Genomic DNA, 25,022 nt, shown 5'->3' on the forward strand with positions numbered 1-25,022 from the left:
GTGTTGGAGAAACAGGGTACACTCCCCTCAGCCCTCCGTACCAATATACGGGGAAGGGGGGTGGATACTCTGATTATTAAATACTTCACAACACATTTCTACAAAAAACAAATCATACAAGCACTAAACTTTGCGCTGGAGAGACCAGATACCCTCGCCTCTGTACCAACAGAAGGGAAAGGAAGGGGGGTTGGGTGGTGGGAAGACAGAGGGAGGGAGGGAGTCGGGGTGTTGGTGGAGGGGGGCCCAATAGGACACTGCATGTTAAATTGCTCCTTAAGGGGCAGCACGGTGGCGCAGTGGGTTAGCACTGCGGCCTCACGGCGCCGAGGTCCCAGGTTCGATCCCGGCTCTGGGCCACTGTCCGTGTGGAGTTTGCACATTCTCCCCGTGTTTGCGTGGGTTTCGCCCCACAACCCAAAGATGTACAAGCTAGGTGGATTGGCCACGCTAAATTGCCCCTTAATTGGAAAAAACGAATTGGGTACTCTAAATTATATATTTTTTAAATTGCTCCTTAATTGGAAAAAATGAATTGGTTACTCTAAATTTATAAAAAGAAAGAAAATGCCTTCAATATGACATATCTTCCATGCTCTAAAAACTTGAACAATAAAGTTAATTAAAGGGATAATATCTCTGTGATACTGTCTCAAAGGAGTTGTGTTTTGTTGACTTATTGCTTGTTTTGCAAGCATAAATTGCATTGAAACATTATTGTGTTAGTGTGCATAAAATCACCTTGAGCAAGATTATGCTGATGCGACCATCAATTCACACGAGACCGAGAGTTGAAGTGAACAGTGGCTTTAATTGACTAGAACAGTGCCCGACTGCTCTGCTAGTGAGAGCTGCCTACAGGGCAGTTGCTCTTTATACCTCCCCTCAAGGGGGCAGAGCCCACAAGGGCAACAACATGATACATTCCGTGTAGTACAGTACAATGGTCCATAGGTGGAGCCCACATGGGCAACAGCGTGATACATGTGATACAGTGGTGAATGGTTGGTACAATACGTTCACCACATATGCATCATTTCATCTTCCTTCTTCCCCACTCCCTCCCTCCCCCCAAAACGTTTGCTACTATTTTCTCTTCCCCCCCCCCCCCCCCCCATCCCCTTTTAATAAATTTCCAGGATCTTGGTCGAATCAAAGAGTGTGCATGTTCAGGAATAAATGCAATGGTCTGTGATTTTTCAACTGTCTGCTGGATAAGATCCTAATCAATTACTAGATTAAGGTCGCTATATTGTTTTGTTTGGCTGTTACCAAATGAAAGATGTATAACAAAGGTGGGGTTTAGAATTGATTATTTTGAGCTAATCCATGTGGGTTATTGTGATACTTGAGCTTTTATTTAATTAGCTGCAACAATGCCCAAGAATGTACAAGACAGTCCAACATCAGCCCATCGCTTAAATATCCACTTTCTCCACTACTGTGACTACAGTGTGTCCAAGTTACAGGGTGCCAAAAATTATCAAGGCTTTTTCAACGGAGGATGGGTAATACATGCTCTCGTTGAGAAGGTGTGGAACTTGAAGGAGAATTCGAGGATGATGGTGATCCTATGCATCTGCTAACGTCGTTCTAGGTGACAGAGGTTACAGGTTTGGAAGCACATTTGAACTTCTGAATTGAAAGTTGGATTTAACTTGGGTCTAACAGGAGGTGGGAAGCAATACACCCCTGGCAAGAGAGAGTGCAATTTGGTCAAAGGTGGTTCATCTGATTATAAATGTACTTGTGCATTGGAACTTTGGTACGAATTTGAGCATTTAGCACATGTCATCTTGAAAACTTAGATTACAAAGTGCAGATGCAAACGCATGTTTAAAATGATCACTTTTCAAAGAAACGACAGGCACAGAAAATATGGGGGAAAAGAAGCAAAACCAAACCTGATCCCAAGAACCTTTTTTTGATACAACTGGAAAAAGATTTTAAGGATGTATAAATTTTCAAGAATGAATGTTTCAATACATGCAATCCAAAAATCCTTCCCAAAAACTATTCATAAAAAGGTCTGTGCTTTAAAAATGAATGGTAGTATCCCGCTGTTTGAGAAGCCAGCAAGCATTGAACATTGATTAGACGCTCCACTCTTCACCTTCTTCCAGCCGCCTGAAACTTGGTTTTGAGGACAGGAGCCATTAGGCCTAACCAGCTTATTCTGCCAATCAGTGAGATCATGGCCTATCCCAACTCCAACCAGCTGACTTTGTTCCACATCCTTGTATAGATTTGTCCATCAAATATCGAATGGTGTTTTTACATTGAAATTATTAATTGAGCTAATGTCTATTGTTTCTTTTAAGAGTCCCCACCTTTGGTGTGAAGAAGTGTTCCTTAACTTATCTCCTGAATGGTTTGACTCGGATTTGAAGTTTATGGCCCATGTCCTCCACCCACCCACAACAGAAAAACGTTTCTCTCCCTAGTAATTTTGTTCAAGATCCGAACACACTCAAACTGCCATTCACCCTTTTATATTTCAGATAATGCACAGTTGGAGCCTGTGAAAAGTCATGGTGAATCTGTGCTGCACTCCTTCCAAGGCCAATGTTTCCTTAGGTGTGGTGCACAAATACAGGATGCATCATACTCCAGATGTGGTTTAACCAGGACTTTGCACTGTTACAAATAAGCTTCCTCTCCTTCATAATTGTGTCAGCCCGAACATCCCTTAAGCCTTTTTAAAAAAAAAAAAAGTATTATTAAGCCATTTTCACATTCAGGATATATACAAACCAAAGAGAAACAACAACATCAACACACACCATGCAATAACCATCACCAAATTGTCCCCCTCCCCTCCATCCAGCACATGCCCCCCCTTTTCTTTTATCAAAACAAACCCTAAATAAAAGAACAAGAACCCCCGACCCCCGCTGATGTTTTACCACTCCTTAAAGAAGTCGATGAACGGACTTCCGGTGGCGACCATAGAGTGGGTGGTCGCACATTTGGTGGCTCCCGCTCGTGGGTGGGTTTTCGGACCTTTTGCCCGGTTAACAGGTGGATGTGAGGTGGAATATAGGTGCAGGAGAGTGAGGGGAAGAGATTGACCCTCTGATTTATGGAGCTGAGGGCTAGAAGCGATCAAAAAAGAGGGAATCGGTCGGTTGGATTGGATTTGTTTATTGTCACGTGTACCGAGGTACAGTGAAAAGTATTTTTCTGCGAGCAGCTCAACAGATCATTAAGTACATGAGAAGAAAAGGGAATAAAAGAAAATACATAATAAAAGATTAGAACGAGTATAGGTTAAGTAAAAAATTGATCTGTTTGGGAGAGCTCGCAGAGAGTCGCCTCGCTCCGGCGCCATCTTGGAACAGGTGCGGCGCCTGCGACGCACATGGAGATGGCGGAGGGGCAAAGAGCAGCCCTGCCGGCTCAGTGGTCGATGGACCAACTGGTGAGCTTCTTAAACGAGAAGTTCACCCAGCAACGGAAGGAGAGTCTGAGGACCTGGCCCGGGGATTCGACCAAGGCTGTGGTTGACCGCGTGGGAACGAAGCTAGCAGCCCAGGGTCAGGCGATCCAGAAGATGGAGGAGGTAGCGGGGCAGCACGAGGAGCAGTTTGCCCCGATGGCAGCGGAGATGGGTCTGATGCGGGACAAGTAGAAGCGGCTGCAGAAGAAGGTCGAGGACCTAGAGAACCGGTCATGCCTCCTGCTGAACATTACAAACCTGCTCTAAAGGTCTACCACTATATTCCCCACCATAAAGGCCACGCTCCTATTCACCAGCAACGCTACCCCCTCGACTTCATGTCCAACCCGAGTGAAAAACCTGCCCCACCCAACCCTTCCTCAGCCTCGTCTGATCTGCTGCCTTCAAATGAGTCACTTGTAGAAATATAACGTCTGCTTTCAAACTCCTCAAATGTGCAAAGATATGCCACCTCTTAATCAGCCCGTTTAAGACCCGAACATTGCAAGAGATCAGCTGGGTAGAGGGGCTCCAAGCCCTCCCCAATGAGCCATATCCCCCCCTTTAATGGACTCCTCCAGTTCCCCATCTTGCTCATCCCCAGGGCCCTTCAAGATGGCTGCTGCCATCCCCCCCCCCCCCATTAACCAACTGTGCCACACCAACTCCACCCATGGCAGCAACCCTTCACTTCCTCCCATCCACAAACAAAACCACCTCCACCCAACCAATCCTCCCCCTCTCCCTCCACGCATCCACCCACACTTCACTCCCATTAACTAGCCTGCCTGCTAGCATCGTGGCCACCACCCGAAGTAACCACCATCCCCCTCCCATAACGACCTTCTGCCCATCCGGGCCCCTCCATCCCACTCTCTCCCACAGCTACCCCACCCACCACCCGTCCCCCCACCACAAACACACCGATCCCCAGTGGGGGAAAAACAGCAATAGCAAATAAACAACTTGAAATAAATTGCCTCATGGGTATCTCCCAAGCTCAATATTGTCAAGTCCCCCAATCCATGATCTCTCATAAACTTACTCGCCACCTCCGGCACATTGAAATAAAACTCCTGATTCCGGAACGTGACCTGCAAACGAGCAGGATACAACACCCTGAACTTCACGTCTTTCCTGAATAGGGCCAGTTTGACCCCATTAAATTTGGCCCGTCGCTTGGCCAACTCCGCTGATAAATACGCACTGCATGGCCTTCTCAAGTGCACTCATCCCATTGGGCAGACCCACAATCTGAAGATTCTGCCTCCTTGAGTGAACAAGTCCTCCACCTTCTCTCAACTTCTCTCGTTCTCCGCCACCAGCATGATTTCCACCTGCAATGAAGCCAACCGTCCCCGTGGCCAGTCACCGACTCCTCCACCTTCTGGCGCAACGCATGCTGCACCTCCAGCCTTTGCTCCACTCTCTTTGTGGCTGCCTGGATTGGCTCAGCCACCTTGGCCAGGTCCTCTGTGGCCTCCTTTCTCTGCTGCTCAAATTTGGCCATCAGTAACTTGGCCAACTGTTCCCTGGGCCACTGAGTGGGCACCGACGCCACAGAGCTCTCCGCCATCTTTTCCTCTGTCGCAGTTCGAGAGATCGCTTGGTCTGACTGTCGCCACTTACTTGTTGCACTCCTCAATTGATAGGTCCCAGGAATGTCCGACCAAAGGAGGATTCTTAGTCCCTTCTAGTTAAACGCTTTCCACCTGCATAACTCCTCCCGAAACAGGCAAAAAGACCCAAAACAATTCCACTTCGAGCAGGAGCCACCTAATGTGTGATCGCTCAAGCCATGGCCACCACCGGTAGTCCATTTCGCTTTTAAAAAATTATTCTTTGTTCCTGCCGACTACGTTTTAGTGATCTGTGTATGGGATCCCCGCAATCTCTTTGAATGGTCACTGTTCCTAGATTTTCACATGAAACTGCCCTCTCTTGGTCCAAAGTGGATGCTTATCAACTCCCTAATGATTTCCAGGTCTCTTGAGGTGCCATGGCAGAACCAAAGTGAGTTACCTTTTTTTCAATGATGCAGCCATCTATCAATAATGTTTTAAAAGCTGTTGTAAATATGAAAAAGTATAATTTCACTGGTGATGATTACACCTACCTGCTCACAAGCACGGCAATTACCTAGAGCGTTGTGGTTTCGGCTAACCTGATGTGAGAAAGCACGACAATAATGTTGTCAATAATGTCATTGTCCAACATGTACAGGCCTCCTAACAGTGGTCAGGACCGGGGGCACAAAATGCACCACGAAATAGAAAGTGCATGTCAGAAAGGCAAGGTCACAGTGATCATGGGGGACTTCAATATGCAGGTGGACTGGGTAAATAATGCTGCCGGTGGACCCAAGGAAAGGGAATTCATTGAATGTTTACAGGAGGGCTTTTTGGAACAGCTTGTGATGGAGCCCACGAGGGAACAGGCCATTCTGGACTTAGTGTTATGTAATGAGCCAGACTTGATTAAAGATCTTAAAGTAAGGGAGCACTTAGGAGGCAGTGATCATAATATGGTCGAATTCAATCTCCAATTTGAAAGAAAGAAGGTAGAATCAGATGTAAAGGTGTTACAGTTAAATAAAGGTAACTACAGGGGCATGAGGGAGGAACTGACGAAAATCGACTGGGAGCAGAGCCTAGTGGGAAAGACAGTAGAACAGCAATGGCAGGAGTTTCTGGGAGAAATTGAGGACACAGTGCCGAGGTTCATCCCAAAGGTTATCAGAGGGGGGATTAGGCAGCCATGGCTGACAAAGGAAGTTAGGGAATGCATCAAAGCAAAAGAGAAAGCCTATAATGTGGCAAAGAGTAGTGGGAAGTCAGAAGATTGGGAAGGCTACAAAAGCAAACCGAGGATAACAAAGAGAGAAATAAAGAAAGAGAGGATCAAATATGAAGGTAGGCTAGCCAGTAACATTAGGAATGATAGTAAAAGTTTCTTTAAATACATTAAAAACAAACGGGAGGCAAAAGTTGACATTGGGCCGCTCCTAAATGACGCTGGTAATTTTGTGATGGGAGACAAGGAAATAGCTGAGGAACTAAATAAGTACTTTGCGTCAGTCTTCACAGTAGAAGACATGAGTAATATCCCACCAATTCCAGAGAGTCAGGGGGCAGAGTTGAATATGGTAGCCATCACAAAGGAGAAAGTGCTAGAGAAACTAAGAGGTCTAAAAATTGATAAATCTCCGGGCCCAGATGGACTACATCCTAGAGTTCTAAAGGAGATAGCTGAAGAAATAGTGGAGGCGTTAGTTATGATCTTTCAAAAGTCACTGGAGTCCAGGAAAGTCCCAGAGGATTGGAAAATCGCTGTTGTAACCCCCCTGTTCAAGAAGGGAACAAGGAAAAAGATGGAAAATTATAGGCCAATTAGCCTAACCTCGGTTGTTGGCAAGATTCTAGAATCCATTGTTAAGGATGAGATTTCTAAATTCTTGGAAGTGCAGGGTCAGATTAGGACAAGTCAGCATGGATTTAGTAAGGGGAGGTCGTGCCTGACAAACCTGTTAGAGTTCTTTGAAGAGATAACAAATAGGTTAGACCAAGGAGAGCCAATGGATGTTATCTATCTTGACTTCCAAAAGGCCTTTGATAAGGTGCCTCACGGGAGACTGCTGAGTAAAATAAGGGCCCATGGTATTCGAGGCAAGGTACTAACATGGATTGACGATTGGCTGTCAGGCAGAAGGCAGACAGTTGGGATAAAAGGTTCTTTTTCGGAATGGCAACCGGTGACAAGTGGTGTCCCGCAGGGTTCAGTGTTGGGGCCACAGCTGTTCTCTTTATATATTAACGATCTAGATGACGGGACTGGGGGCATTCTGGCTATGTTTGCCGATGATACAAAGATAGGTGGAGGGGCAGGTAGTATGGAGGAGGTGGGGAGGCTGCAGAAAGATTTAGACAGTTTAGGAGAGTGGTCCAAGAAATGGCTGATGAAATTCAACGTGGGCAAGTGCGAGGTCTTGCACTTTGGAAAAAAGAATAGAGGCATGGACTATTTTCTAAACGGTGACAAAATTCATAATGCTGAAGTGCAAAGGGACTTGGGAGTCCTAGTCCAGGATTCTCTAAAGGTGAACTTGCAGGTTGAGTCCGTAATTACGAAAGCAAATGCAATATTGTCATTTATCTCAAGAGGCTTGGAATATAAAAGCAGGGATGTACTTCTGAAGCTTTATAAAGCATTAGTTAGGCCCCATTTAGAATACTGTGAGCAATTTTGGGCCCCACACCTCAGGAAGGACATACTGGCACTGGAGCGGGTCCAGCGGAGATTCACACGGATGATCCCAGGAATGGTAGGCCTAACATACGATGAACGTCTGAGGATCCTGGGATTATATTCATTGGAGTTTAGGAGGGTGAGGGGAGATCTAATAGAAACTTACAAGATAATGAATGGCTTAGATAGGGTGGATGTAGGGAAGTTGTTTCCATTAGCAGGGGAGACTAGGACCCGGGGGCACAGCCTTAGAATAAAAGGGAGTCACTTTAGAACAGAGATGAGGAGAAATTTCTTCAGCCAGAGAGTGGTGGGTCTGTGGAATTCATTGCCACAGAGGGCGGTGGAGGCCGGGACGTTGAGTGTCTTTAAGACAGAAGTTGATAAATTCTTGATTTCTCGAGGAATTAAGGGCTATGGAGAGAGAGCGGGTAAATGGAGTTGAAATCAGCCATGATTGAATGGTGGAGTGGACTCGATGGGCCGAATGGCCTTACTTCCGCTCCTATGTCTTATGGTCTTATGGTCTAAGACAGCCTGACATCCATGTTAGAGCCGTACTAAGGTGTAGGTTTTAAACAACTGCAGGGGGTAAGTCAGGTACACCTGGTAATTTTAAAACGCTATTTTAGTATTTTATTTAAAGAGACAAAACTCAGGCTTTCCCTGACAACACCTGACTTAAGAGGCCCTAGACGCTCAAAACTGCACATACTCATTGAGTGTCAGACGCACTAATTTATGTTTAAAAATGTATTCCCATTACTAAATAAAAATAGGTCTGTCTATTGAATTGGACTTGAAGTCCGTCTCACCTTGAATCTCAATCATTGCCTGAATAATTCCCTGACGACCGCACTGTTACTGAATGGACTGGATACTGCCCTTTCCACCAAGAAGATTGTACCACCCATCCTTCATTAAATAAACAATATTGTTAAAAGGTTCAGTATGACTAATAATAACCTAAATCATTCAGTGCCAAACCTCCAAATCAAATACTTTTGAAACGTAGTGCCAGATTATCCTGTTTCAGCATGACGCATCTTTCAAAGAACTGGTAATTCCAGTTTTGAGTAAATTAAGCAGTTGAAATCATTTGCCGCCTCCAATACTACTGAACTGAACTACAGGAATGAAAACATATCTACGAACAAAAGAATCCTATTCTGAGCATATTTGTAACTCTCTCCCACTCAATGCTTACCTGCTCACACTTTCTCCTCCCTCTACTACTTGTGTCTACTCATTTATGGGCTGTGGGCATTGTCAGCTGGACCAGCATTTAGTGCCCATGCATAATTACCCTTGAAGCTGATGGTGAGCTTCTACCTTGAACTGCTACAGTCCAAGTGCTGTAGGTATGCCCATAGTGCTGTTAGGAAGGGAGTTTCAGCATTTTGACCCAACAACAGTGAAGGAATGTAATACATTTCCAAACCAGGATGGTATATGGCTTGGCGGGCAACATGCAGATGGTGGTAGAGTTTGCAGGTTTGGAAGATGCTGTTCACGAACCTTAAGTGAGTTGCTGCTGTGCTTCTTGAACATGCATGCTAGCGCCTGTCATATGTAGAAACTTACATAGAAAATAGAAGCAGGAGAAGGCAATTCAGCCCTTCGAGCTTGCTCCGCCATTCATTGTGATCATGGCTGATCATCAAGTTCAATACCCTGAGCCTGCCTTCCATCCCCATGCCCTTGATCCCTTTAGCCCCAAGAACATATCTAATTCCTTCTTGAAATTACACAATGTTTTTGTCTTAAATTCCACAGATTCACCATTCTGAGTGAAGAAATGTCTCCTAACCTCAGTCCTAAAAGGTTTACTCCTTATCCTCAAACTATGATTACTAGTTCTGGACTCCCCCAACATCGGGAACATTCTTTCTAAATCTACCCTGGCTAATCCTATCAGAATTTTGTAAACTCTGAGTTACGCCCCTCACTCTACTGAACTCTAATGAATATAATCCTAACCGATTTAGTCTCTCCTCATATGACAGATCTGCCACCCAGGAATCAGCCTGGTAAACCATTGTTGCACTCCCTCCATAGCAAGAATATCCTTCCTCGGATAAGGACACCAAAACTGCATGCAATACTCCCAAGTGTGGCCTCACCAATGCCTTATACAATTGTAGTAAAACATCCCTACTCCTTTCCTCAAATCCTCTCTCTATGAAAGCCAACATACCATTTGTCTGCTGTACCTGCGCGTTTACTTTCAGCAATTGATCCATGCAGACACCAAAGTCTCGCTGAGTGTCCACCTCTCTCAATTACACCCATTCGAATAATAATCTGCCTTCCTATTTTTGCTACCAAAGTGGATGACCTCACATTTATCCACGTTATACTGCATCTGCCATACATATGCCCACTTAGCCTGTCCAAATCCCGCTGAAGCATCTCTGCATCCTCCTCACAGTTCATCCTTCCACCCAACTTTGAATCGTCTGCAAATTTGGAAATACTGGTGGTGGTGAAGAGTGAATGGTGGATGGGGTGCCAATCAAGTGGTTGCTTGTGTGCATTATGTGTGTGTAAGGGGATTTGAGACCACAACCAGATCAAGCAAGATCTTTTCAAACGACAGAGCAGACTCAAAGGTCTGATATAACTGAAGTAATAGTATTGTCGGTTGGTGGAGGAAGTCTGCAGGCTGAGGAACTTGCTCAAGAGTCGATGGGCTGGAGCCTGAGCTTCGGATTGTGTGATGGATGAGGGAGGGAGAAAGTTACCTGGACACTTTGTTTCAGGAGACAGTCACGCCACTTGGGTAAGGGACTTTGCATTTGGTCTGCTGTGGTCAGGGCCAGGCGGCTGTAACTGTGAGTGAGGCAGGTATGGAGATCAAGAGGGTAGCACTGGAGGAGCCTTCGCCCTTGCAATTGCCCAAGAGGCTCGGAAGTTTTTGCAGCTTGTAAGGATGAAAGAAGGAGTGCAGGGTGGATGAATGAACTGACCATGGCACTGATACAGGGAGCCATTGGAGTGGAGGGGGTAAATAGGAATGCTGTGGTAGTTGGCGAAAGGCGAGTTCTCTGCAGTGGAGAGTGTGAATCATTGCCTGCCCTGTGCCAGAGTTCAGGAGATATCTTTGGGACTGGAGTAGAACTTCCAGTGGGAAGGGGAGGATCCAGTTGTCATGGTCCAAATGGTTACCAACGACATAAACAGGACTAGGAAAGCGGGGATTATGAGCAGCTAGGTGCTAATTTGAAAAGCAGAACTGCAAAGGTTTTAATATCTGGATTACTACATGAGCCATGAGCAAATTGGCAGATGATAGATGAGACTAGAGACTCAGGTTGGTGTGATAGAAATGGATTTTGATTCATGGGGCCAGTATTCAGGCGAGTCATATATCTAGGGTGGTCGAGAAGGCTTTAAACTAAATAATGGGGGGATATCATGTGAGGGATGATGTAATATATTAAAGGAAAAGGACATGGAAATGGGAGCCGGGTAATGATAATCAGATTTTGGCAGGAAGGGACAGAACATACAGCACCAGCAAATAAGGCCCAAGTTTGCAAGAATGGTACCAAGACAATTAGAGGATCTGTATCGGAATGTGCACACCATTAATAACAAAACAGGAATTTACCCCATCTCTGAAATAGCTGTAAGATGACGAAGGCTGGGACCTAAATATTCAAAGGTATTTGACATTTCATATGGACTGGAAGCTCAGAAAGGTACATCTGTTAATCAGTTTGTGATGAGTACCATATTGAGAGATGACCTTCATTCAGAAGATCAAGATGGAGAATCAGTTTGGGTAGATATAAGAAAATGCAAAAGAAAGAAGTCACTGGTGGGTGTAGATTATAGGTTGCCTAATAGTAGCTGCACTGCAGCACAGAGCATACAGGAAGAAATAATAAGACCTTGTAAGGAAGGTGTTGCAATAATGAGCAATTGTAAATGTCATAGATTGGACAAATTAGATTGGCAAAGGTAACTTGGAAGATGAGTTCATAGTGTATCCAGGAAATGTAAACAGTGGGGTCCATTATAATTGAAAAATAAACAGATGACCTTTTTGTCGAAGCTACACCAGATGTCCTGTAAATCAAAAAGTAGGATAAAGTGGGGACTAAGCACTTTGGGCATTTGAATCTCTGATTATTACACTGGAGATTTGAATCATTAAAGTAGACACAACTTATTGTCCTAGATTCTGTTACTGAAACTAAAAGAATGCATTCCATTGTATTTAAAAAAATATATTTTTATTGTTTTTCACAACTCTTTTGTTACATATTTCAGTTTGTACAATTAGTTTACAGGTTTCATAGCCACACAGTGTTTGTGAGGCAACTAAGGAAAGAGTGATGTTACACGATAAATATAGACTAAAGTATAATGAGAGAGCACACAAACACGGATCACCATATACATTTACAACTACTCATTTCTTCCACCTCCGTGGCTATGGGCCCCATACGGTTGTTCTGCCTCAGATATCCTTCCTGACGCTCGCCTCAGTGTGTGTTGCCCCATATGTTGCTGCTCCCCCTGGCTCTCTGCTTGCCCTCGGTGCCCTGGCCCCTGTGGTCTTGCCCGTGGCTATTTGTTACCCCGGTCCTTTGTCCAGCCCCTCTTTTTCCCCCTCCCCTTCCTTTATGCTCAGTGTTCCTGCTGTGCCTTTCTCCCCATCCCCCCATTGCTCTACTAGTTGCTAGCTACGAACACCTCTTGGAACAGCTTCCACACCTTGTGGAAGCTCTCCTGTAATCCCATTTGCAGGAATTCCGACAGGTTGGACAGCCAGTCTGTGGCTTTAGGTGGTGCTGCCGATTGCAAGCTGAGCAGGATTATAACGCAGGCGATTAGAGAGACAAAGGCTAGGGCATTGGCTCCTCTCCCCTGTCATCTGTGTTCATATCGCTAACTGTCAGTGTCCCCTCCACCTTTTTGAAGATGGCGTCCATTGTTGTGGGCATGAATCTGCGGTTGTTACAGATGGGTTCTCTAGCGGACATTTTGGTTAGGCTGAAGTGCTGTCTCATTCGATACCATGTTCGGAGCGTGGTCATTACCTGAATATTTGTTCGGAGGAAATGTGAATGCAGTCGCGACGAGTGTCGGAGGGCCATCCCTATACAGGAACTCTCCTTCATCCTCGCCCATTCCGCCTCCGGTTCCTTCATCCATCCCCTCACTTTTTCTGCCATGGCCGCCCAGTGGTAGGACTGTAGGTTTGGGAGGACCCTATTTTGGATCCTCTGGTGCTAAACCCCCCCCACCCCCCGCCCGCCCCTCCCAACACACAAGCAGCCCTTGTCAATTGATGTTCGATGTTAGCTGCCTGCCCTTGTCAAAGCCCGTCTGGTCCTCCTCCTCACGACCACCTCCGGCATGCAGCCGCACAGCCAAGGCTTTTGCCAGCATCTTCACATCTACATTGAGCAGCGAGATGGATCTGTGGGACCCACACACAGTCAGGTCTTTGTCCTTTTTGGGTATCCGTGATATGGAGGCCTGTGCCAGTGTTGATGACAGGTAGCCCCTAACCAGTGAAACTGCGAACATCTCCCTCGGGTGAGGGGCTAGTACTACTGCACATTCTTTGTAGAAGACCCCCGGGAATCCATCTGGTCCCGAAGCCTTCCCACTTGCATGGATTTGGTGCACGCCATTACCTCTCCTACCATGGGCCCCACCCTCACAGCCAAAGATGTGCAGAATAGGTGGGTTAGCCACGCTAAATTGCCCCTAATTAGAAAAAAAATGTAAAAAGCAGTGCCTGGATACTGTTTACTTTTTAACAACCTCCTCAATTGTTGGACTAGAAGATGCACATGCACCAGAAGGAGCACCACCATCTGCACCAAAGGATGTGCAGCTGGGGACCTCCGATCCCCTGGGAGACCCCCACGAGTGCCGTTCCATCTGGTCCCCATTTGTGAAAACCAATATCAAACGGCGCTCACCCGGGTTCCTGAGCGAAGGGTATCGAGACCAACACCTTGGTTGTCATGATATTTAGATCAGCATATCATGGTGCAATCACACACACACTGATGGACATGCAGTAGGACCAACCAACACACACACAACATCGCAGCCAATCACCAGTGAGAGCACACGCACTATAAAAACAGGGGACACTACAGTTCCCGCTCATTCCAGCAGCAGCCAGCTCAGAGCACCGAGCTCAGAGCCTGCCACTCAGACATTCACCATGTGCTGAGTGCCTCACCCAGATAGTGAGAGGACAGGGTCCACAGATTAGCTGGTAATGCACGTACCCAAGTTAGCATTGTGCTGTTACAGTTGAGTAGTTAATAAAATTGAGTTACACCATCTCCAGCCGTGTTGGATCGTTTGTACATCAGAACACCCAACACGACATGATATCAGAAGTGGACGCAAACCAGCGCCTGTGAGACCTACCTGCAACGTATCCGCAATCCGCCATCCTACAGCATGGAGAACATCAACCCTCCGCCGCCGCTCCGAATCGCTGGCAATCTCGGGGTCAATTGGAAACTGTTCAAGCAGCGCTTCCAGCTCTTCCTCGAGGCCACAGACAGGGAGAATGCATCAGACACCAGGAAGATTGCCCTTCTTCTCTCCATGGCGGGGCAACACGCCATCCACATCTTTAACTCCCTTACATTTGCGGACGGCGAGGACAAAACCAAATACAAGACGGTGCCCCTGAAGTTTGACGAACACTTCAGCGTTGAAGTAAATGAAAGCTTCGAAAGGTACCAGTTCCAGCAGCGCCTGCAGGGTAAGGACGAAACTTTCCAGTCTTATTTAACACACCTCCGCATCCTCGCGTAGGCCTGCGGCTATGGGACCACCTCTGACTCCATGATACGCGACCAGATAGTTTTCGGACTCATATCTGACACCCTGCGCCAGCAGCTCCTTCAGGTCAAGCAACTCATGGCGACTGCCGTTGAGACCTGCGTCCTGCATGAGAACGCCACCAGCCGGTACTCACACATCCAGGCGGCCGAAACGGCACAGCACGGGCCCCACGAGGCGGAGCGGGTCCAGACGATCGAGTACCTCCCGGGCCGCGGCCTGGAGGAGGCCGGCCATTTTGCGCGCTTTCCAAGGCCTCCCGCGCTTGTCCACTCCAAAAGAGGGGACGCTGACGCAGAGGAACGCGATGCGCAGGCGCGCACTACGCAAGACCGCACCGCGCATGCGCGGTGGCGCAATGAACGCACTGATGTCATGATGTGTGGCAACTGTGGTTCCGCCCATTTAAAGCGACAATGTCCTGCCAAAGCGCGACAATGCCTACGCTGTGGCAGGTTGGGCCACTATGCTGCCTGCTGTCGAGCAGCTCAGCCTGCCAACTCGTACCCGTTTAACCAGCCTCACAGAAACATTCGGGCAATTCAACCCACGTTCACCGAGTCCGATCCCGACATCACACGTCAGTGACACTGAGGACAGGGAGCCTTCCGCGTTGCTGTCATCAACAAGAACAAGCTATCCCTGAGTCAAAAGCACCAGCCGCTGTCAGTGCACAGCATTGATCCGGACGACGAGTGGTTTGCCACCCTGACGGTCAACCCGGATTCGTCGCCCACCTGAGGGACTTAATTTATGAACCTTTTCATATTGGACTCACTGACTTGTTCTGACATACTGTTTTTGACTTTTTGCCATACTGTTTAAGATTTTGTTATTGTTTGTTAATAACATTGGTTTCGTTCTTGGTGTAACATAGTTTCTGCACCGGGCACCTTCCTGTGTATATAGTATAGCCACATGTACATATTGTTGTAAATATTGCACACACCTGATTAGATGCACTCACTACACTTCTTTATTTATTATCATGTAGGCACATATTCTTTGCATAAAGGAGGGATATCATGATATTTAGATCAGCACATCATGGTGCAATCACACACACACTGATGGACATGCAGTAGGACCAACCAACACACACACAACATCGCAGCCAATCACCAGTGAGAGCACACGCACTATAAAAACAGGGGACACTACAGTTCCCGCTCATTCCAGCAGCAGCTAGCTCAGAGCACCGAGCTCCGAGCCTGCCACTCAGACATTCACCATGTGCTGAGTGCCTCACCCAGATAGTAATAGGACAGGGTCCACAGATTAGCTGGTAATGCACGTACCCAAGTTAGCAGCGTGCTGTTACAGTTGAGTAGTTAATAAAATTGAGTTACACCATCTCCAGCCGTGTTGGATCGTTTGTACATCAGAACACCTAACACGACATTGGTCATTCAGGAATCTGCACATTAAAGTGAGACCAGCTGTCTCGCTTTAATATGCAGATTTGCCAAAACGTGATCCCGCCCGCAATGGGCAGGATTTATATACATCTCGCAAGGTCAAGTTGGATCTTGTGAGGCGTTGCGAGCCGGGTAGATCCCAGGAGCGGGATTCCCCCGGCTTTTATCAGCCATGCTGTGCCGCAGCGAGCTGACTTTCAGATGCAGAGTGGCTATTGGATCGCAGCCTTAGAATTTTTTTCATCACTGATGTGCTGAACTCCGAGATCAGGCTGCCATTTTGAAAGATTTCTCCAATCTCCAAATGAACTTGTGGGTCAGCCCCCCCCCCCCCCCCCCGCCCCTCCCCCAGCCAAGTGAGGACACCCCATTACAGGCCCCCCCTTCCCAAACCTGTCACTGCCCCCCCAACCTCCCAGAGGCCTCTTCATACCCCTGTCCACCCTCCTTTCATGGGCATGCCTCAGGCCCCGACCTTGGCAGTGGCACCCAGCCACCCTTGCACTAACAAGGCAGTGCTCCTTGCGCGAATCTGATTGATCTCCTAAATTTACTGCAGTAAGAAACAGATTAAATTGTTGTTTAGACCCACACCAGTTGCTGTCCACATTACCATGAAAACTGAGACTCATTGTTGGCTTCAACGACTCCATGTTGTTAATTCTTGCAGTCTGCAAAATATTCAAATCTCTGTGGACCTCGTGAAAGGCTGATAGTTTTTTTTCCTCAGTGTTTAATTCCATCCAGGCCTGATGGCATGTAATGTTCTTGTCGGAAGGCCTGATTTATATGACAAAACACTCAACAGAGGAATAACAGTATTAACATGCACAAGCAACCTCTCTCTTCCCAGCTCTTCAGTCAGTCGGAGGTCACCTGACTCTTAACATTCACTTGTATACTAATGAGACTCCTAGTGGTCAGTCGGTTTTTAACAGCACAACCATGATATCACCACAGTTGAGTACGAGGAGCAGCAAAGCCCAGCCAGACCTGTGCAAGGTGGGCTGCCAGGCCACATGCAGAACTTCCCCGTCCCCCTCTGACCAGCGGAGGGAAGGTATTCCTCACGCAGGAGCTTCAAGAATTCAAGGAGGCGATTATGGTCGACATGAGGGCAACGGTGAAGGTGGCTTTGGCAGAGGCACTGACCACCCTACAGGCGGCTCTAGCAAAGGCAGAGAGGCGACTGGAGAATCAGGACGCTACAATCAAGGAGTTGGAGAAAGCCTTGACCGATCAGCGCTTTAGAAACAGAAATAGCCAGGTTGGTGGTGGCACAAGGTTGGGGGGGGGGGGTGCAGCGACCCTACCTGGGAGGGGATGCTGGCAGGGACCCTTCCCATAGCAGGTTTGGGCTGGGGGAGTTCGGGGGTCACTTCGGGGGGCCTCGGAAATCGGGACACCATTTTCAAAATGGCGTTCCGATCTCTCGGGCGAGCAGAGCTCCTTCGTGTACAAAACGGGGCTATGTGTCATTTGCCAGCGATTTCCCACTGCAATCTAACCACATTTTTGGGCCCTGGGCGGTTTCATACCGGTTTAGCCCACACTTAGAATTATTTTCATCACTGGCTGAACTCACTGGCCAGACCGGCTCCACAGAGATCAGGCTGCCATTTTGAAAGGGCAGCACTGAATGGCGCACAGCTGAGGCCTCACTGGGGAGGCCAGTAGATCCCGGGAGGCTGGTAGATCGTGGGTAAGTACTTTTAAGTTGTTTTAAAACCTACTTAAGCGTGCACAGCCTGGCCCTGCCCATTGTCAGTGGGATTCTGCTCGCGCCACCTTGCAGGCAGGACTTGGGTAGATCCCGCGCGAGATGTTGTGGCGGCTGGGAAGCCTGCGGGAGATCTCACCCGGCATCTACCAGATGGTAGATCGTGCCTTATGTGTCTGATCCTACTTCAGTCTATCTATGAATACCATCATTGTATTTTGTGCTTTATGAAGGCTGTAATTCTAAAGTTAGACATGAAATAAGTTTTGTTGATTTGGCAGAATTATGCTGATGTAAAATAAGAGTACACTTACTGAAAAACGTTGCAGATGAATGACTTTGGGAGAAAAAAGACATGCATTTATACAGCATTCTTTATGACCACCGGATGTCTCAAAAGTGCTTCACACCTAATGAAGTATGTTTTGAAGTGTAGTCACTGTTGTGAAGTAAGAACACGGAAGCCAATATGCGCACAAACAGCAATGATAATGGCTAGATAATCTGCTTTTGTCAAGTTGATTGAGGGATGAATATTGGCCAGCACACTGGGGATAACACCCTGCTTTTCTTTCAGTTAGTGCCATTGGATCTTTTGCATCCACCAAAACAGGCAAATATGACCTCCGTTTAACATACTGTCCAGCAGACAGCAGCAAGTGCAGTGCTTCCTCAGTACAGACAGGAGTGCCGGCCTTGAGATGCTACTTGAAGCCAGCACCTTTTGGTTCCGAGGCAAGTGTGCTACCAGCTGAGCCACAGCTAACCTTGTATAGTAAAGATACAATGTACTATTCTCAAAGTCTGTCAAATTCAGTTCAATTTAATTAACCTATGTTCTCTTGTGGAGTTGACAGACCTATAAGTGGACAATCGGTAATCTAATCGGTTTAATGACGAGGTAGATATTTAAGAAAGAAATGTGCAGAGACTGGGAGGCATGGTGGCGTAGTGGTTAGCATCGCTGCCTCACGGCGCTGACGACCCGGGTTCGATCCCGGCCCCGGGTCACTGCCCGTGTGGTTTGCGCACACTCCCCGTGTCAGCGTGGGTCTCACCCCCACAACCCAAAAAAGATGTGCAAGGTAGGTGGATTGGCCATGCTAAATTGCCCCTTGGAAAAAAAAATTGGGTACTCTAAATTTATTTTTAAAATGTGTAGAGACTAAACACAGAAATGAGGTGATGGAACACCAGAACTGGCATAAAAAGCTCTGAAACGACACATTTTTGTTTTCATTTTTGCTTTGTGGTGTTTAGAGGGAGACCTTGTGGTCAGCAGTTTGAGTTCAGCATTACAATGCAGGGGATTCGTTTGTTAGGAAACACGTGCATTAAGTCTAAGGCACAGCTATCTTCATGCAGGTAGGAGCACTCTTGACATGCTCAACACTAGCACAGCATGAGAATGTTGAAACATCTGGGAAGGGGGTGTGGGGGTCTGTCTCCTAAGTGAGAATTCACAATATAACTTAAATAAGTAAACACTGTCAAAAGTGCTTGTGAAACCCAATGTCCAGTTGTACTTTAAACTGTTGACATTTGGGAGATAGCAGTTTTGATCTGTGAGGCTCTGCTCATGATTCTGACAAGCACGGATACAAAGGGAATGTTAGCACAGCTGAAAAGTGTAAACTATTAGTTTGGAATTTGAACGCAAGTAAATGCAATAACAACTCCTCAGCTGCCGCACATTTTTCCATCTTGAGTAAGTTCTCAAGTTTCATCACAGGATGACATGGTTATTTTCATATGCAAAGTGCAGCATATTGTAACCAACTGGAAGGCAGGACCTAAACTGCAGGTACAGAATTCACACGCGTGCGCTTGCTCTCTCTCTTTCTCTCTCAGTCTATTTTTTAATTAAGGGGCAATTTAGTGTGGCCATTCCACCTACCCTGCACATCTTTGGGTTGTGGGGGTGTGACCCACGCAGACACTGGGAGAATGTGCAATCTCCAGACGGACAGTGACCCGAGGCTGGGATCGAACCCGGGTACTTGGCGCCGTGATGTCTATTACTCTATTGCTCTCCGTCCGTTGTTCTTTTGGTTGTGCTGTGACTGGTATTGGTTTCAGGTTTTGTTCATTTTAGGAATATTGTGAACAAATCATTTATGCTTTTTTCCCGTTTGGTTTGAAATCAGTGTGTCACCATAAGCTCTTTGCAGACAATCCCAAACCTGCGAAAAGGGCCTTTGTGGGCCATACCGCTGAAACTACCTGTCTAGGTAACTAAAGTGTTTTTTAAGCAGTCCCCTGCTCTGCATTGGCTCGAGTGGCCACTTGGGTCCACTTGCATCTTCTTGCCAGTTATAAGGAGAACTGAGGGAGGCGGTGCGGGGCTGGATCATCATTCTTGCCACAATATAACATTTATACAATGCATAATGCAGAGGTGGCGATTACTCACCAACTGAAAATTAATAGCGTTGAAGCATTTCAAACACTGATAACCCCATACTTTCACATCTGTTCTTTACTGTTCTCCTTGGGAAGGGATGCTTGGGGGTGACGGGAAAGAGGATACTCGCAAACTTTCAAAATCCATCTAATTTATTTCGGTGACGTGATACTGCAGTCAGAAAGCAGCGCAGAGTTTTACAAATCAAATTTAGCCGCTGTCATGAGGATCAGCACAGAATCAGGAGAGGGGTGGATGGGGTCTCGGCCGACCTGCTCCCAGTTACTTGCTCACCAGGATACCACCATCGGCCCAAGTGCTAACATTTCAAGTCCAAATGACCCTTTGTCAAAGCTAAAAGACTTAGAAAGTGGGAAATATTTATACTGTGGGGTGAGAGAATGAAAGGTGAGTCATAGCCACAGAAACCAAGGGAACAGAGTGCTAATAGCCACAGAAACCAAGGGAACAGAGTGCTAATAGCCACAGAAACCAAGGGGAAAGAGTGCTAATGGCAAAGATGTGAAAGGCCAAACAGCAGAGAAACTAACATCAGAGGTAAACTGTGACAGATGTAGATATGGGGGAGGGGAAGCAAAGGGGAGAAAGGTAAGGAAGGGGGGATAAGATGAGGGGGGATATATATAAAGAAAGAAATGGTAAAAAAAACAGTTAAAATGCAATAGGATGAAAACAAAGGGTTCTAGGTGGGCATTGTCTTTATTCCTTGACTGCCCATTTAATTTCTTGAATATTCTTCAGGTAAGTGCTGTCTCCAGCGAAAACAACAGACCTCCACTGGGAGTGGCTGGGTGTCAAAAAAACAAAATTGGGTGCAGAACCTTTCAGTTTAATTATGAAATACAATACATTGGCACAAGTTTGGCTTGTTTTATTCTCTGGGAACTGATCAAATCATTTTGTATGCATTCTGAATGATTTGCTGTACCAATCCAGGTCTGGAGACATCCTCCGTATAATTGCCAAATCGATGTTCAACCTTTTTCTGTGTATCACGGTTGATCTTTGGATTTATTTGTTTGGATTTTCCTGGTCTGATTGTTGTGGCTTGTGGCTGGATTTTGTGATAAATACAATTTGCGTTGCTCCACCAGCTCCCAGTTCACCAGAACTGATGGCAGATATATTATTTTCCACCCACATACTGACAGGATTATTGTAATAATATACAAAAGACAGAAGTACATTGTGCTGATTTTAGTTCTTGTCATTTGTGACATAGAAATGCTGGATTCCAGGGAGACGTGTTCCGTTCTTGGCATCCGCTAGATTCAACAGCAAGACTGTCGCACAAACTCGTGAGAGTCTTGAAGCCAGTTCCACAATTGTTCAGACAAACCTTTTGCAAAATCAATGGACAGGTCATTGTGTCCAGGTGCATGAAAAGTGTCTCTTAGCTCTGAAAGGGCCTGCCTTCCGGGATTCCGGGGGAGGATAATGAAAACATTTCAAAGTAACTCTGAATATCTACTTGAACCACAGCAGCATTGATATTAATGATGGGCAAAAGCTTGCAACCCAATTGTTCAAGATGGTGACACCATACCCATGAAGCTGCATTATGCTTTGAGTCACAATGTGACAGAGAAAAGGAAAGAAAGGGAAGAAAATCCTGCACTCCGGATCCCACTACCTCATAGGATGCCCTGCCCCATCTGCTCAAAGGTCTGTGGATTGAAAATTGGCCTACCAGAAGGATGTGGAGGCTTTAGAGAGGGTGCAGAAAAGATTTACCAGGATGTTGCCTGGTGTGGAGGGCATTAGCTATGAGGCGAGGTTGAATAAACTCGGTTTGTTCTCACTGGAACGAAGGCGGTTGAGGGGCGCCCTGATAGAGATCTACAAAAGTATGACGGGCATAGACAGAGTGGGTAGTCAGAGATCTTTTCCCAGGGTAGAGGGGTCAATTACTAGGGGGCGTAGGTTTAAGGGGCAAGGTTTAGAGGAGATGTACAAGGCAAGTTCTGTACACAGAGGGTAGTGGGTGCCTGGAACTCGCTGCCGGAGGAGCTGGTGGAAGGTGGAAGCAGGGATGATAGTGACATTTAAGGGGCATCTTGACAAATATATGAATAGGATGGGAATAGGGGGATACGGACCCCCTAAGTGTAGAAGATTTTAGTTTAGATGGGCAGCATGGTCGGCGCGGGCTTGGAGGGCCGGAGGGCCTGTCCCTGTGCTGTACTGTTCTTTGTTCTTTGTTCGGATGAAGACCGATGGCAGAAACCTGCGACCCTGAGTAGACATTTCCTGGAATCAAGGGGCAGATGACGGTGGCAAAGTATCCTATTAAATCCATTCAAAAATTATACATTTGATCACTCACTCAAGTGGTTGATTTATATTAGGAGGCATTTATTTCTAAATCTTTTGGATTTACAGCAGCCATTATGGTAACGTTATGCTGTGATGATCCAGTGAAACCTTCCATACGAACATACAAACCAGGAGTAGACCACTCGGCCCTTTGTGTCTGCTCTGCCATTCAATAAGATCATGACTGATCTGACTGTAATCTCCTGATAACCTATTCACCCCCTTCTTCATCCTTTTGCCAATCTAACTCTTATAGCATATCAGAAATCCGGGTATCTGCTTTGAATGCTGTAAATGTCTGAGGCCAGATGATTGTCCAGAATTATGGGTGCAGTGTTCGTGATGATGGGACCGAAGTTTGCAAAGTGGAATAACTCTCAGCTAGTCAGTCTGATAAGAACTGTTTTACTCTTCAACAGTGACAAGAACAGTAATTGAATTTGGGCAAGGGTTTGGATTGTTTCTTGACATTATTTGGAAATTGCTGGGATTAGCAACATCTTGATCTACTACTGCCTGTATTTTTTTCTTCTCTGTCCATGCAGTTGGCAAAATGGCGCCATGTGTTTCCAATCATGTCTTTTGAGAAATATTGTACAAATGATTCAGGTTTCTGGGACCAAAGCAGTAGCAAGTCTGTTTTCCTTGCGGTATAAATTTATAAAAAGGTAGCAGAAAATCTGTTTTTGTAAATATTCCAGGCGTCCCTCGACTATCCTAGCAGGTATCTTTGATTTAGTCAGTGGGGACTTCTGCTTTCGAGGAAGAAGCCTGAGAAACGAAAGAGTGGAGAGCAATTCTTGCACTGACCTTAAGTTCATAAGATATAGGAGCAGAATTAGGCTGTTTGGCCCATTGGGTCTGCTCCACCATTCGATCATGGCTGATTTAATCCTGGCTTTAACTCCACCTGTTCTCCATAACCTTTCAACCCGTTACCAATTAAAAATCTGTCTAACTCCTCTGTTTTGTTATGTTTCCTTTGTAACATAAGCGGCTTCCTTGTGTTGCATTTGTCAAGGAAGGTCGAGACGTGTAAATAACTTCAACTCATTTATTTACACTATGTACACTTTTATAACCGAGTTCGACACTACTGCTAATCCTATTGTAGCTACCTAAACTGACTAACCAGCTGCTGTCTTCCACGTGGTGGGTGTGATAATGAATCAACCCTGTGCCTCTCCTCACTGACTGTCTCCACTGGCCAAAGGGCTGATCATGTGTGTGGTGTCCTTTATGTATGGGTTGGTGTAATGCCCCCCTGTGGTCGTGTCACCTCCTTGTGTATCGTGAATGTCCATTGGTCGCCTCCTATCTAACTTATCTATTGGTTGAGTGTGTGTGTGTGATGTTTCTGGTGCTCCCTCTAATGTCTGTCTAGCTTACATGTATTTACAGTGATGCACATCACCACATCCTCCTCAAATTTACTCACTGTCCCAGCATCCACTGCACTCTGGAATAGCGAATTCCACAGATGCACAACCTTTGGGAGAGGTGGTTTTTCCTGAAATCTGTTTTAAATTTGCTACCCCTTGTCCTAAGACTATGACCTCCTTGACATCTTGATCACTCAGCTCTTCCTATTCCTCTACTTGCAAACTGCTGCTTAATGGTCTTTCCCAGGAGCCACACTCCTCTACCAGTGATCAAAGAATACATTATCTTTCTGGCATTAGAGAATTTTCAATCGTCATTGCTAACCCTCTGCAGTGTCAAAAGAATGATGGAATATTGGGGATTCCTGAAGCTTGGGTTCGGATAAGCATCAGTCCTGCTGTGTTTTCACTCGAACTCCTTGTCCTAACATATCAGAAGTTCATTTTCAGACTGTTTTGAGCTGTTGTTATTTAGATGTTTCAAGAAGATAAATTTAGACATTGGGGAGTGGGTAGACAGATGGCAAATGAAATGTAATGCAGAGAAATGCAAAGTGATTCATTTTGGTAAGAACAAGGGAGGCAATATAAATTTAAAAGATGCAATTCCAAAGGGGGGGGGGGGGATGTAGGAGCAAAGGAACCTTTGGTATTTGTGCACAGGTTATTAAAGGTGGCAGGGCAGTTTGACAAAGCGTTGAAAGGCATATAGAAAGGGCAGCAAGGTGGCGCAGTGGTTAGCACTGCAGTCTCATGGCGCAGAGGTCCCAGGTTCGATCCCGGCTCTGGGTCACTGTCCGTGTGGAGTTTGCACATTCTCCCATGTTCGTGTGGGTTTCGCCCCCACAATCCAAAGATGCGCAGGATGGGTGGGTTGGACATGCTAAAATTGCCCCTTAATTGGAAAAAATTAATTGCGTAAGGCTTGTGGAATATTTTACAAGTAGAGGCGCAGAGTACAAACACCATAGAACCATAGAATTGAACTGAACCAAAGGATTGCTACAATGTGAAGGGGGTCACTTGGCCCATCGAGTCTGCACCCACCCTCTGAACGAGCACCCTACCCAGGTCTACACCCTGACCCATCCCCGTAACCCCACCTAACCTGCACATCTTTGGACTCTAAGGGGCAATATTTTAGCATGGCCAACCCACCTTACCTGCACATCTTGTGGGAGGAAACCAGAGCACCCGGAGGAAACCCACCCAGACATGGGGAGAACATTCAAACTCCACACAGTCA

General features: G+C 46.3%; 1 protein-coding gene across 4 annotated transcripts in view; it reads left to right on the forward strand.

Moving 5' to 3' along the window:
* Nucleotides 1-25,022, forward strand: part of LOC140388359 (actin-associated protein FAM107A-like) — a 359,626-nt gene that overhangs the window by 256,732 nt on the left and 77,872 nt on the right. The window contains exon 1 of one of the 4 annotated variants that reach the window (XM_072472393.1): nucleotides 19,335-19,457. The exons of the other annotated variants lie outside the window; for them this stretch is intronic. The gene's annotated coding sequence lies outside the window, so the exon portion shown is untranslated. Of the gene's footprint in view, nucleotides 1-19,334; nucleotides 19,458-25,022 lie in introns of those variants that run through there. 4 annotated transcript variants of the gene reach the window in all.

Source organism: Scyliorhinus torazame, chromosome 13, assembly GCF_047496885.1.
Source record: "Scyliorhinus torazame isolate Kashiwa2021f chromosome 13, sScyTor2.1, whole genome shotgun sequence".
Classification (NCBI taxonomy): Eukaryota; Metazoa; Chordata; class Chondrichthyes; order Carcharhiniformes; family Scyliorhinidae; genus Scyliorhinus; species Scyliorhinus torazame.